At 41.9% G+C, this 12,447-nt stretch overlaps 1 protein-coding gene across 1 annotated transcript in view; it reads right to left on the bottom strand.

The window, feature by feature from the left end:
* The window catches only part of STAG2 (stromal antigen 2), a 583,303-nt gene extending 573,622 nt beyond the window's left edge, over nt 1-9,681 (bottom strand). Inside the window, 1 exon segment of the mRNA XM_030209778.1 lies at nt 9,479-9,681. The gene's annotated coding sequence lies outside the window, so the exon portion shown is untranslated.
* Between the last annotated feature and the right edge of the window lie 2,766 nt (nt 9,682-12,447).

Raw genomic sequence — 12,447 nt, forward strand, 5'->3', positions numbered from 1 at the left:
CTTGGGGCTGCAGAAGGATAAAGCTCTCCAAGCTCAACTGGAGTAAGGGCTGTGGTCCAAACTCTAGGAGCAACTGGCCCACATGCTCAACTACATAGGACCTGTTGTACCAGATCAGACCTACACCACATGCTGGAAATTAAAATATACTGGTGATTTAGCTAGAAGAGTTCCTTATCTTTACTTCCATTTGCTGGTAGGGGGCTAAACCCATTGGTCTGGGTCTATTCTCGAATTGCTGTTAAACAAATGTCATCTGAGCCCAACTTAAATTGAGCTCTTCTCAGTCCCCAAGTGTCACATATACAATGTGAAAACCTCCTTTTGGGAGCTACTACTAAACACTTCTAAAGCGCTACTAGGGTTACGCAGCACTGTACAGTTTAACAAAGAAGGACAGTCCCTGCTCAAAGGAGCTTACAATCTAAAGGACAAAATGTGCAGTCAATCAAATTGGGGCAGTCTAGATTTCCTAAATAGAGGTATAATGGTTAGGTGCCGAAGGCGACATTGAAGAGGTGGGCTTTGAGTAAGGATTTGAAGATGGGCAGGGAGGGGGCTTGGCGTATGGGCTCAGGAAGTTTATTCCAAGCATAGGGAGAGGCGAGGCAGAAAGGGCGGAGCCTGGAGTTGGCGGTGGTGGAGAAGGGTACTGAGAGGAGGGATTTGTCCTGTGACCGGAGGTTACGGGTAGGAGCGGAAGGGGAGATAAGGGTAGAGAGGTAATGAGGGGCTGCAGATTAAGTGCATTTGTAGGTTAGTAGGAGAAGCTTGAACTGTATGCGGTACCTGATCGGAAGCCAATGAAGTGACTTGAGGAGAGGGGTGATATGAGCGTATCGGTCCAGGCGGAAGATAAGATGTGCAGCACAGTTCTGAACAGATTGAAGGGGGGATAGATGGCTAAGTGGGAGGCCAGTGAGGAGTAGGTTTTAGTAGTCAAGGCGAGAGGTAATGAGAGAGTGGACGAGAGTTCGGGTGGTGTGCTCAGAGAGGAAAGGGCGAATTTTGCTGATGTTGTAGAGAAAGAAGCGACAGGTCTTGGCTATCTGCTGGACATGCGCAGAGAAGGAGAGGGAGGAGTCGAAGATGACTCCGAGGTTGCGGGCTACACCTAAGTCAGCACTAAAGTGCCTGACCTGTGATTTAACAGTGTTCACCCAAATTCAAGCAACCTTCAGCAGATGCTTCTACCATCTGCAAAAATATCTCGCTCCATACATCAAGAAAGGCAAGTCTTTTCACAATGGTTCACATCATAATCAAGACTGAATTACTAAAATGCAATCTACTTTGGTCTGACTACATAGGGTTCAACCCATTTCCAATTGATTCAGAATGCCACAGCATATCTTGATAGATTACAAGCAATGTAATCACACTATTTCTGAAAAACATTTCACTGGCTACAAGTATGGCACAGGGCTAAATTTAAAACTCTTATGCCCGATCTTAAAGTCCCTTAAAGAAAATGGGCCAGAGTACTTTAACAGGATTACAAACTTCCAAGGTCACTAATGTCCAATATCTCTAACTATACCCTCTCCAAAGAAAACAATGTTACACCCAACGAGCCTTCTCTGGAGTAGCCCCACACTCTGGAACTCACTCCTAGAAAATCTTGCTTTACGCAAAGCCTGTCGCTACTTAAGGAAGCAGGTGAAAGCTTGGCTCTTCTCCAAAGCCTTTAAAACAACTAGTCCACACACACAAAAACTACCACCAAATGCATACACTATAGCGGGACTTGCTTATCTGCTCCACACAGATCTTTTTAATTAACATTTTCTGACTTCATGTGCAATTTTCCTTAAGTTCATTATCCTTATTTTCTGTATGTTTCACCTCTGCTTAACACTATGCTGTCTATTAAAATGTTTTAATGTACGTATATCTTGTCGTCATTGTAAACAATATACTATGCCTTAATACAGATCTTGACAAATTTTTATTAAATCTAGGAGCCAGCTCAACAGCTTAGGAGATAGCATCTAAGATCTTTCAGGTTTCACCTTACCCACCCTTCCAACACTGTCCCCACATTAGCAGTAGCTCTTTTATAAGATTTGTTTTGTCCTATTTTGTGACCGTGGGCAAAGAAACGTAATCAGTTCCTTACGGTGCCTCTGCTAATCAATTGCAGAAGTCAATAGTCTCCCTTCCCAAAGCATGATGTCAGATGTGACAGCACTCTTTGGATAGGTGAACAAGAAGCTTTGCCTCTGTTTCACCTACCATCAGAGCCTGGGAGTCCATCAGTTTCTCTCTCATAACTCCTCCCCCCCCCCCCCCCAAAGCCTTCAACCAGTCTGCCTCTCGTGACCCCTCCCCCAAGCCTTCCCTGTGTGTCTCTCTCTTGTGACCCCCCCGTGACCCCCCCCCAGCCTTCCTCATGTGTCTCTCTCGTGACCCATTATTTACATTGCTAACTGCTTCTCTCTGCCCTGCATGGTGATTGAGCTCTGCATATACTTGAGCCGCACGGTACAGGAAGTTGGGGAAGTCTTGCAGTTTCAAGTCCTGTGAGACTTCCCGAACCACCTGCAACATGCGGCTCAAGTATATGGAGAGCCTGAGCACCGTGCAGGGGGGAGAGAAGCAGTTATAGACTGTGCTGCGGTAGGGAAAAATAATCAGGGGTATGAAATATATATACAGTGGTGGAAATAAGTATTTGATCCCTTGCTGATTTTGTAAGTTTGCCCACTGACAAAGACATGAGCAGCCCATAATTGAAGGGTAGGTTATTGGTAACAGTGAGAGATAGCACATCACAAATTAAATCCGGAAAATCACATTGTGGAAAGTATATGAATTTATTTGCATTCTGCAGAGGGAAATAAGTATTTAATCCCTCTGGCAAACAAGACCTAATACTTGGTGGCAAAACCCTTGTTGGCAAGCACAGCGGTCAGACGTCTTCTGTAGTTGATGATGAGGTTTGCACACATGTCAGGAGGAATTTTGGTCCACTCCTCTTTGCAGATCATCTCTAAATCATTAAGAGTTCTGGGCTGTCGCTTGGCAACTCGCAGCTTCAGCTCCCTCCATAAGTTTTCAATGGGATTAAGGTCTGGTGACTGGCTAGGCCACTCCATGACCCTAATGTGCTTCTTCCTGAGCCACTCCTTTGTTGCCTTGGCTGTATGTTTTGGGTCATTGTCGTGCTGGAAGACCCAGCCACGACCCATTTTTAAGGCCCTGGCGGAGGGAAGGAGGTTGTCACTCAGAATTGTACGGTACATGGCCCCATCCATTCTCCCATTGATGCGGTGAAGTAGTCCTGTGCCCTTAGCAGAGAAACACCCCCAAAACATAACATTTCCACCTCCATGCTTGACAGTGGGGACGGTGTTCTTTGGGTCATAGGCAGCATTTCTCTTCCTCCAAACACGGCGAGTTGAGTTCATGCCAAAGAGCTCAATTTTTGTCTCATCTGACCACAGCACCTTCTCCCAATCACTCTCGGCATCATCCAGGTGTTCACTGGCAAACTTCAGACGGGCCGTCACATGTGCCTTCCGGAGCAGGGGGACCTTGCGGGCACTGCAGGATTGCAATCCGTTATGTCGTAATGTGTTACCAATGGTTTTCGTGGTGACAGTGGTCCCAGCTGCCTTGAGATCATTGACAAGTTCCCCCCTTGTAGTTGTAGGCTGATTTCTAACCTTCCTCATGATCAAGGATACCCCACGAGGTGAGATTTTGCGTGGAGCCCCAGATCTTTGTCGATTGACAGTCATTTTGTACTTCTTCCATTTTCTTACTATGGCACCAACAGTTGTCTCCTTCTCGCCCAGCGTCTTACTGATGGTTTTGTAGCCCATTCCAGCCTTGTGCAGGTGTATGATCTTGTCCCTGACATCCTTAGACAGCTCCTTGCTCTTGGCCATTTTGTAGAGGTTAGAGTCTGACTGATTCACTGAGTCTGTGGACAGGTGTCTTTCATACAGGTGACCATTGCCGACAGCTGTCTGTCATGCAGGTAACGAGTTGATTTGGAGCATCTACCTGGTCTGTAGGGGCCAGATCTCTTACTGGTTGGTGGGGGATCAAATACTTATTTCCCTCTGCAGAATGCAAATAAATTCATATACTTTCCACAATGTGATTTTCCGGATTTAATTTGTGATGTGCTATCTCTCACTGTTACCAATAACCTACCCTTCAATTATGGGCTGCTCATGTCTTTGTCAGTGGGCAAACTTACAAAATCAGCAAGGGATCAAATACTTATTTCCACCACTGTATATATATATACTTTTTTTTTAGTGCTATAACTATTGTTATAACTCTGGGCAAGTCACTTAACCCTCCATTGCCTGCCGCATTGAGCCTGCCATGAGTGGGAAAAAGTGCGGGGTACAAATGTAACAAAAATAAAAAAAATAAAATTGTCTACATCTGACTTATTCTTGCTGTACAATGCCTTGGGTGAATTTCTTCATAAAGGCAACTTAATTATAATTTTAAAAATGTTCATTTTCCCCTTGCTCCCCAGTGTTCCTCTCACACACAGCACTACGGCTCCCATTCCCGCACTCTGTAAGCATCACACCATCACTCCAATCCTCTATAACCATATGTACCAGTCCCAGCAGTGGCAGACTAAAAGTAGGGGAACCACATCACAGCAATAAGGAAGCTTCTGATAATAGAACCCCTTTATTGGAATGCATCACCAGAACAGGTTAAAAAAAAGTTGTATGGATCATCTGAGATTTCAGGTACTAGTCTATTCTTTACAAGGCTTACTCTAATGGAGGGGTGAGTTTAGCAGGGCGGGAAGAGAGTGAAGCTATACATTTTATTTTGCTATATACAGTACTGTCAACTGTAAACCTTTCAGTTTCAAAACAAAGGCAGCCAATAAATTTGAATATGTTAAATCGATAATACACATTGTCCTCACTCCTCTCATGTGGCTTTGTGTCCACTCTTCAGTCTGTTGGTGGACATCATGGACATGTCAGAATTTTGCCCCTACCATCACTAGTCCAACTGGAAACCGGTATGAAAAACAGACATGTATATCCCCTCCTTCCTCAAGCAAACATTAAGCCAACCCTACACTCAGTACTGGTGCTTTTCTTTTTCCTGAAAAACATGGACATTTTAAAACAGTAGTAAAACTATGGCTACATAACACTTCTATAATAACCCTTGACAAATCATAAGATAATGGATTCCTGTGATATACGTAAAACTTGAAGTTGGCATACACAGCTAAAAAGTAAAGCCATGGAATAAAATTTAAGAACACACACAAGGTGACTACAAGTGAAACACTAAACAAAAAATAAAACTGGATAAACAAAAATAAGACCTAGGAATGTGAAAAAAAAAAAACATTACGCAGATAACGTACAGGTTGATACTGAGCACCCTAATCTACTACTGCAGGAAACTATAAAGATGAGCCAATATAGTGCTGTTTGTTATACAAACAAAAAATATATACAAATATAAAAGCCAGAGGTCCTTATGCATAACAATGGGAAGTGATCATCCAAATAGCACCCTACATTCAAACACAAAAAAATGTTTACTGATTAACAATTAGTTTGTATGTTCTCAAAGCTATAAAAACAGAAACAAAAATCAAACATTTCCAACGCCTTAAGAACAAATAACCAAAAATAATAAGCATATAACAATTCAGAATGTCACTAAGAAAAAAAGTGGCCCTTATTACTCTAGAACAGTGGTTCTCAACCCTGTACTCGAGACACACTTAGCCTGTCAGATTTTCAGGATACCCACCATGAATATGCTTGAGAGAGATTTGCATACAATGTTGACAGTACATGCACATTATAGAATGTGCATTCACTGTGGATATCCCCAAAACCGTATTGGCTGCATGTGTCCCAAGGATTAGACTGAGAACCCCTGCTCTAGAATGAAGTAGTTAAGGCTGAAACTTGCCAACTGTTCGCTAATGTTAAATGTATGGTAAATTCTACCTTTTCTATTATTTCACAAACTACAAAACATTACAAATATATAGTTTAGGTGTTCCCTTAATGTTGTTTCTCCAAGAAAAAAGGTTAGGACTCAGACTAAACTTCAAAGAATCACAGAATCTAATTACAAAAGGGAAACCTTTCCATTTTCACAATTCATAGCAAGCAGCAAGAACCATGTATGGTTAATATCTTCAAGTCATATTCCAAAAAGTATTATTTTAGCTCCAATAACAAAAGGAATTAACATGGAATGCTAATACCTTAGTGTGTACAGGTGTCCATGATGCTCAACAGGGTACGACAATGGAATTAACTGGCAGGCTGAATGTTTTGAAGTTAAATCCTAGTGGAAACTTGGGCAACTGACAGGCTAAGCAGAGAACTAAAAGCTGAATGCTTGAACAATGACTACGTTAGCACTGCTGCATATTTGGATAATTACAGTCTCGTGATTTTAGATACTGGAAAGGTGGGGGGGCAGAGGGAGAAAAATAAGGATCTAGTGAACTTTTCTACCCAAGAATACAAAGGAAGATGACACAAAAATTGACTGTACTGAATAATAAGTCTTGTGCTAATCCTATGCCTTCTTACTCTGTTACCACTTTAGATGCTATCATCCATCCTGAGAGCGTATTCAACACCTCATTTCAGCACTATTGAAAAACCAGACAGCATGGAGAAGCTCTCACCAAGGAACTATTTCTTAACATTCCCCTGCCTCTACCACCTTGAAGTCTTAAACCATGATTCCCCTTGCTCTACACAAGAATGCTGTTTCCCCTGAAACAGGTTTGCTTTTTGATCTATCAATCAAAAACTAAGGAACTGAATTCAGAAGTTATGAAGTCCAATGCATAAAGCACAGGTATGCCTGATTTTCAAGTAAGGTATGGAAATTAAGTGTTCTATTATATGACAGATCTATATATATATATATATGAAAACCCATGGCCAACTGAAATTCATTAAGGTTATGCAGACAAACTTGTAGTCACAACCAATTATTGAGTAGAAACCAGTTGAGGATGTCGAACTGTTCATATATCCTGGCAGAATATTGTTGACCAATGGTGACATCAAAAGCAGACGTTCATTGGAAAACTGGCAGCAGCATTTCATCAACTACGCTCAATATGATCAGCAAAACAGATTAGTAGCAAAACAAAATTGCACCTTAATCACTCCACTGTCTTTCCAACTACATTGTATGCTAGCAAAACCTGGAAGACCAAAGTAGGAAAGAAACTGGATGTATTTCACCAGCAATACCTGAAAACAATCTTAAATGTGACTTACTGAGATCACATCACAAACGATAAGACACTGAGGAAAAGAAACCCCAAAAGATTACAGGCCAGTGAGAGAAAGCCTTAAATTAAAAAAAAAAAAAACTCAAAACTTGTTTGCTGCCCAGGCTAAAAATGCTTAGACTTAATGCTCCCTAAGTAAAGAAAAAATGTGAACAAGCACATAATCCAGATCCAAGGACTAGAAGTTGATGAAACTAGGAATGACCACCACAAATTAAATGTTTAGGGTTCTTTTATCATATTGATGGTGACAAGTTGGAAGTTTTTTAACACAATGCAAAAAAGGGCACTATAGCAATAAAACTAGAATTATACACTTTAACAGTTGTTAATTAAAAAAAAAAATAAACTACCAGCGTGAAGTTGTTAATTTAAAAACAAAAATAAACTACCAGCGTGAAGTTCTACAGTTGTACACAACTCTTGACAACCAAGCTTAAATTAACTAGCAAGCCCGTGCTAATGCTCCAAAACCTGGAGCCCCGCCCCCTGAGCACGGTCCACCAATCAAGGCAAAAGAGAGAGAGAACAGGAACAAACAAGGCGAGCCGCAGGTCCCAGCAGCGATGACGCAGCTCAGTAACCCTACACCCCTCCCCCCGCGCTCCTTCCTTGACACTAGTAAGAGGAAAACAGAAGTGAGAAAAGCGTAACCCTGCGTCTAGTCAGCTTTTTGTTGTGGATTCGCGTTTATGAAACACAAAGGTGCCAAACGGAAGGACCAGTTATTTCTCCACCTCCGGCACCTAATACAGGATCAGAAAACCTTCCCATAATAACCCCAAATGTTAACCCCAGGCAGAGTCACAAACAGGGTGTGGTTTAAAAAAAAAAAAAAACTGCAACACGGGGGGTGGGGTGGGGTGGGGTGGGGGACCAGATATAGAACAGTTCAGCAAAACGAGAAAAGAAAACTTCACACGAGGTTAAACAAACAAACAAACAAAAAAAAAAAGCAGGGAGAGAGCTACAGCATGAAAGCCCCTGCCTTACTTGTAAAGACAAACGTTTAAGCCTGTGTTACTTTAAGGAAGCTAAAAAAATTGCCATCCATCCCAATCACAATGGGAAACAAAATATATAACAAAATCAACCAAACATATTAAAGAATAATACAGAACTTGCCCAAGTCCAAAAGAAACGAAGTCATCTGATCAAAGTTATAAGAATCGCTTAATTACATTAGCCACGGCACAGTGTACAATTTGTGTTTTGTATAAAAAGAAAACAAGAATAAATGGGGGGAAGCCGAGAGTAACTTAAGTGGCGCCAAAAAAGAAAGAAAAAGGTAGGGAATGAAGCTAGTCTTCCTCCCACGAAAAGACATCTGTTTGGGGAAAAAAAACGTATTTCTTTGATAAAAGCTGCAAGGCAGCCCACACTCTTTTCCACAGTTAAAAAAATGAAAAGGGACCAAAAGACGAGGAGCCTTAAATAGAGGAACTTCCAGGAAAAAAGAGGCAACAACTCAGCTCCTCTCCTTCCTCCCCAAACCAGGAAATGACCTAGGCCGCCCCAGAAACATTAACAGAAATTTCCAGCCACAGCCTTTTTTTTTTGTTTTGTTTTTAGGTGGGGGGTATTGTGGCTGCTATTAAGCCATTTCCTGTACATAAAGTAGGGCAACGCGGACCCCCCGCCCACCTCCACTCTCGCCGTTCCCTGCGTTCCTTCAGCCCTCTTCCACCCGCGGCTCATTTTCCCCTCCCTGCCGGCACCGCTGGATGAGCGAAGCCGACCGGTTACTCCGTGACTGGTTCCAGAACAACAACATTAAAATACTACACACATGTAAACCACACACACACACACACAAAAAGCCCTCCATCTTGCCAAATGTTAAAAAAAAAAAAAAAAAAAAAAAAAAGACTACGAGGTTCTCCATTTTACTTCGCTCACTAAGGCCTAGACGCCTCTAACCAGCCAAGGCCTAGGGTGAGCGAACAAAAAAAAAAAAAAAACCAGGACGGGAGGGGGGAACTCTGCGCATTAACCAGACTTTTTTTTTTGCTCCTGAGGAACAAGGCTCGGGGAAGAGAGCAATACAGTGGGACGAAACAGGTTTTTTTTCCCGCTCGGCTCGTCCTCCATCTTTAGTCTGTCTAATGACACAGAAACAACATGACGATCTACAACACAACCACCAAAATAACACTCCAAACTTCCAGAAGCTTCTCCGCCATTTTAACAACTTACCTCTTCCCCGCAAGGCTTCCTGCCGCTCCTCCGGCTCCCGCGACGCGTCCACCGAGCTCAGCTTTCCACGAGGACTTTTTTTTTCCTAACTCTCCCCTCGCTTAATTTTAATTAGAAGGTCGCAAATGTTTGAAAGCGGCGGTTTGTGGCGCTCGGATTTGTTTGACTGCTCACTGTTCAGCGACTCGGAGGCGAATGGAGCGCGCAGGCGCCACCTGCCGGCCAGCGAACTGAGGAAAACCTAGGCTTGGAGGCCAGCGACATCTTCCGGCTGGCGGGGGAAGTTCAGCTCAGAAATACCGCTATCGATTTAGTTTGCGATCCTTTTTAGGAGTGGGCGGAGCCTGCGTTCGGTTGGTTACGTTCAGCTGACGCATGGACGGCGCTGCTATGGTATTCTTTCGTTAAGCTTAGGGGAATGCTTACTGCGCATGCGTCCGCGTCCGTTCTTACTAGCTCTGGTAGCCTTTTGCGCGATGCTGTGCTGTGTTTACTGACTAGATGCTGTAGGTTGATGGCGTTGTTTAATACTTCGGTTTAACAGCTTCTGTTTCAGCTTATTTATTTCTCATATTATTTTTTTTTAATAGCCTCCTTGTTTAGGTCGTGTATGGATGGTGTTTTAAATTGACCTCTTTTAGACTCCTTCTGGACTTTTCCAAATGGGGAGGGGAACCTCTTAAGTTCATCCAGAAGATTCTTTATAGTTTCCCTCCAATCCCAGGGTGGTTGGTTCTGGGGAGGCATCAGAAGGCGTAATTCAAAACTGATCCCCATGACCTCTGCTTTCTACCTTTCTGGATCTAGGTGTATTCTGGGCCATTTATGTTCCCACATATAGTCTATTTGAATCTATCAGTATTTTGTGCACAAAATGAGTGTCTGGTGTGGGTTCAGTTTAGTTTGTAAAATAAGTAACAGGCAAATGAATACTTGAAAATTAAGACAGAGATAGGTTTCAGATAGAAGGTATTTATTCTTACCAAAGTTTCAAAGAAATACAGACATCGGACAGATTCTGGGTTCAATGGCACAGCGCTCTGCCGTCTGAGATGCGTTGGGGACGACTCCGAAATTGAGCCAAAATCTCTCCTCTTTTATACTCTTTTCTCTCTATAGAAGTCTATGGCAGCACCTATTTTGGGACCTATTTTTTTCAAATATTTCTCAATTTCTGCGGTTAAACTGTCGCATCTTGCCATCTGTGCAGTTTGTACCCAGCTCTTCCGTTCCATCAATTTCACAAGGTTGCAACATTTTCCGGTAATATCAACATGTTTTTTTGGAACAAACTGTTTTTGCGGTTACTAACATTTTTTTCTGTTGAGATACCAGTTTCACATAATGTTTTTGCAACACCTCTCATCACATCTTCTGATCTCTGTATCATTTTATACATTAATATAAACAATTGACTCCATTTTGAAAGCCACATTTTTTTTCCATTTTATCCATCATTCTTTCATTTCAGGTGCTATATATTATTTGAATATTGTACCTATACCTGTTTGTGTCAAGACTCATTGTTCAGACCTGCTTTCTGCAGATTCTCAAATATTAATTCATTTGTTACTTGTTTGGCCTAATCAGTACATTTTCAGATGTTTTTGGCTCTGTGGCTTTGTCCATCACAATTCCAGTGGCAGATCTAAAACCAGGCCATAATGTGTCTGATCTGAAGGCTATGTTGCAGCAAAGAATCGCTACATTAAAGGACAGATGCACAGACCCCAACATTACCCGGTGTGAGATACGAGACATTATTGAGTGTGAGTTTCAACAGATACATCGATTGGTCCATGAGCGAAAGAGATAGGCTCTCCACTTACTGGAGTTGCAAGAAGCTTTGGCCTCTACCCTTCTTTCTGAATCGTCTAGCTCGTAAGTCCTGCTGGCCTCCTGCAGCTGAGGGCTCAACCCTTGGTGAATGTTAGTCATCGCAGGTGAAGATTCCATATCTATTGGCGATAGATGGCAACACATTGCCCTCCATACATCAATAACATGAACATTTACCATCATCTCTAAATTTTTATTGTTAGTTTTTGTACTTTTTTTGTTCCATATACTTAACCATTGTTATTTTGATCATGTGTTCGTTAAAATTACCAATCTGTCTCGCACGTTATGCAAGCCAGAAGTGGGGATATATTATGCACATCCCAATTTCTAGTATTAAGAGGGTTGCAATTGACCCCTACCAAACAGGAGATATAATTTTATATATACTATTGCTATTAATTAAAATTGGCTTTTCATTATTTAACCCTTATGGTTTCCCTTTTGTTTTTGCACTTAATTAGCACTGATTTCTCCATGTTTACATTGTCTTTCATTTCTCTTGACATTTATATATTATTTTTGCTTATTCAATTCACACTGATTATGCCCACCAAGATATAGCAATGTATCATTCAGGCATACAGTTATTTTGCTTATTCCTTTGCCAGCCTCTGACTCTTGATGGACTAATAATGATGGTGCATGCCTAGAATAAAGACATGGAAAGATCCAAGTTTGTACACCACAAGTACGTCTTCACGATCTATCCAGGCCCAAATGATGTTAGATCCCCTAAGGTTGTGGCAATGATCTTTACACCTTGCAAACTACTGGACCACAAGTCTTGGGTCCATGTGAAAGATATACGTGTTTACTCAGCCGCAGAACCAGATGTTACCAGCCTAACCATCTCAAGACCAGCCACTCCCTTCAGCAGGCCAGTCTGAAAATCCAGCCCTGTTAGATCTTCCAGATCTCCGTCCAGATTCTTCAGCGCTTCCACCGTCTCAACCATGATCGATGAAAGAGACTTTAGAACTGATACTTAACTTGAGATTTCCTGTTGCTGTTTATGGACATTATAGATTCATGTTTTGTCTTATTTTTAGTTTAGCAGTAATACTGTCTATATATTGAAAAGGTTTTATTTTTATTTTCCTATTATTTCCTTTATTGTTCTAATTGTT

The sequence above is a fragment of the Microcaecilia unicolor genome, chromosome 7 (genome assembly GCF_901765095.1).
Source record: "Microcaecilia unicolor chromosome 7, aMicUni1.1, whole genome shotgun sequence".
Classification (NCBI taxonomy): Eukaryota; Metazoa; Chordata; class Amphibia; order Gymnophiona; family Siphonopidae; genus Microcaecilia; species Microcaecilia unicolor.